Source organism: Haemaphysalis longicornis, unplaced genomic scaffold (assembly GCF_048455015.1).
Source record: "Haemaphysalis longicornis isolate Haplotype H1 unplaced genomic scaffold, Haemaphysalis longicornis Haplotype H1 scaffold_3, whole genome shotgun sequence".
In the NCBI taxonomy this organism is placed as follows: domain Eukaryota; kingdom Metazoa; phylum Arthropoda; class Arachnida; order Ixodida; family Ixodidae; genus Haemaphysalis; species Haemaphysalis longicornis.
This window is the reverse complement of record NW_027526335.1, coordinates 9,391,297-9,394,133: the sequence shown is the minus strand read 5'-3', so window position 1 is coordinate 9,394,133 and position 2,837 is coordinate 9,391,297. Positions and strand designations below refer to the sequence as shown.

Here is a 2,837-nt window from a genome sequence, read left to right as displayed (position 1 = left end):
GTACCAGTGTGCACTGTTGTACTGTGCACACTATGCTTGTTAGAGCTGCTCAGCAGTAAGGCGCTTTGGAGTTTTCTCACAACACTGGCCGATTGGCGTAAACGACATCGTCTTACATGACCCTATTTCTTGAGCATACCCTATATTTCACGAAACGATTACTACATGCTGTAACAAAGACAAGCCAGAAATACAAGCGAGGTACAAATACGCTCAAAAACAAAGTGAGTATGGACAGTGGGCCTGAGTGCTATTCATGCGCCATCTAGAGGATGGGCGGTAAACGAAGAAATGAAATTATAAGGCATTTATTTTGCCACAGGGCATAGATGAGGGAGTAGGAGTTGATGACCAAAGTTAATTGAACATGAAAATGTTCACTTCGCAGATGAAGTCCAAGAGGGAATGATGATGAGCCCCATGTATCCATGTAGTGTATGCAGTTGCGTCGCCTACGCGGAGGCCTGTCACCGCAAGATGTTGCATCCTTGTTGGATGCAAGGCAAGGTTTCCCTATCCGCGCAGCCCTAGTTAACGTGCTCAACATTCATTTCAAATACCTGCCCTGGATATATCATCGCTGACATCACAAGACACTATTTAGCGAGAGGATTGAAACTTTGGCTTAAATTGTGTAATCTCTCAATGAATAAGGCATCATTCGCTGCTTGGCAAGCAGTAGGGGCACTATAAGACACCCAATGTTGTGAGTGAAACTGGTATTTTGTCCTAATGGCCCCTTTAAGGCGAATAAAAGGTTTTCTCTACAACAGGATTTGTAGTAACTGTGAAACTTAGCAAAGAACTGTAATGTTGTGGCACAGCAGATAAGACGAACCATGGTTGAAGGTTATGAGCGATCTATTTACATCATTTACAAAATGGCCATGAGAGAGTCAGTGCTGGCTTCGCCCCCACACAGCTTCTCCCTCGTCATTGTCATCAATGGTCAGCCATGGGAATTTTCGTCCACCATGCCCCGTGACAGAATGGCACCTGTAAAAATCAAGGAATGGTCAGGGTTACTCATTAAAGGCCAACGGTACTCACACTTCAGCTCGGCCAGATTTATCAATTTGTAGTAAGTACCACCCAACGCCGCCTGTATAAACATTGCCTGACACGTCGCGTGCTTTTCAATAGGAAGGGTAGGGACGCTTAGTTCAGCCACTCATCCGCTATGTGGTGCGCGCCAGCGGACATTTCGCCTTGCGTCACTGCTCTGGAGTCGCGAACGCTGCACCCACTTCTAGAACGTGTGTCTGTCGGCTTGCCTGTTGGGTTTCAAGAGCCGTTTCGCTCACATCTTAGGCCGGACGGGGCGATAGTTCTGGGGCGCGCTGGGGATCTTGTTCAACGTGTCGCTCGCTTTACACTTGCTGCATTTTCCCAAAGATAACCGACGGAGGAGGAACTGAATTATATGTGTAAGAGCATATTAATTGTCAGGTAGATAAATAGTGAACAGAACAACGATATTTTAGGAAGGCACAGCCATTATTTTACTGATGTTTTTTTTTTCTCTCTGGAGGATTTAGGGAGGAAAAAATTGCCGGCACATTTTTAATTCAGGCGCTCGCTTCCACCATTACTTTCGAAAAATATCACGTGCTTGTATCATGATGAGATGTTCATATGGAGAACATGCAACAGGGTTGCCGCTATTTAATACTGCAAAAATTCCTGAACAATTCGCAGCTTCTGTGTTTTGATGCATAAATAAATAATTGGTTTTCTTCGTTTGCTGGTGTGATTATTGGAACTGCTTGGTACGCTGGTCATACGCACGCACCTTGACAACAAATTTGTCACGTGTTTATATTTGGCAGATGCATAAACAGTAATATTTAACAGCCTCTGAATGCATTGCAACACCACAACGAATGTGATGCACAGTGCGGAAGAAGCAGGACATGGAATATTATTGGGGCTCTTCGATTGTGCATAGTCTGTAGACGCTTCCTCGTATTCGTCCAAGGATCGTTCGTTTAATTTGTCCTCGCGGATCGAGTGTGAAACCTCGCGACAACAGTCCCGGGGCGGGACAGCAAAGAAGGAAGCGTAGAGGTATTAAAAGCATTGAACCGTAACAGACTGGTCGTATGTATTCACCACACTCACCATGTCGCATCGCTGGCGATCCGTTGGTTAACCGGCCGCTGCTGAAAAACGACGACCGCACTTACGCTAGAGTGAACTAGACTCTACTTACGCTACAACAAAGCCGCCATCACGCGAGAGACAAAAAAAAAAAGAAGAAAAAAAAGTACGCTTGAGGGCGCAGAGATCACGACCGAGCAGTGGTCTGGTAGCGAGAGTAGACTACGTTGTTTTTATTGTGTTTTATTGCGGAATGTCGCAGCGGCGAAGCTCTCGTAGTGGCAACGCATACGGTGTGCAGGCTTTTTTTCTACGTGACAAAAATTAGCAGGGGCTTAGCTCGGCTATGCCAGGATATACGTAGGGTGTGCCAGTTCAGCTGGTTATTCTTAGCTTTCCTGGTTGTCTAGGATTAGCTGATTATCATGCTTACTGCTGCTAAAACGATTTCCAATCCAGTACAATCCAAACCAATCCTATCCAATCCAGTCGCGGCGGTGGCGGCTCCGGCGCGCCAGCTGTGCGCCGTGAGACGTCACTGCTCCTCGCGCATGCGCAGCACGGCTCTCCAGGACCCACGAGAAACTGCTTAACCTCGGCCAGTGTAGCTCACGGTGCAATAAAAATGTTCTGATCACCACTACCACTCTGCAGGAACGCTGCGTCGTCGAGCTTCTCAGGGTCGCCGAAGCTGCAGCAGCAGCTCCAGAGAAGGTATGTCATGCACGTGCGCTCGC

General features: G+C 47.1%; 1 long non-coding RNA gene across 1 annotated transcript; it reads right to left on the bottom strand.

The window, feature by feature from the left end:
- Window positions 1–843: 843 nt before the first annotated feature.
- On the bottom strand, window positions 844–2,310 carry LOC144173926 (uncharacterized). Its single transcript, XR_013323403.1, has 2 exons — window positions 2,122–2,310; window positions 844–996 (listed from the first exon to the last, which is right to left on the bottom strand). It is a non-coding gene; the product is annotated as an uncharacterized LOC144173926 (long non-coding RNA).
- Between the last annotated feature and the right edge of the window lie 527 nt (window positions 2,311–2,837).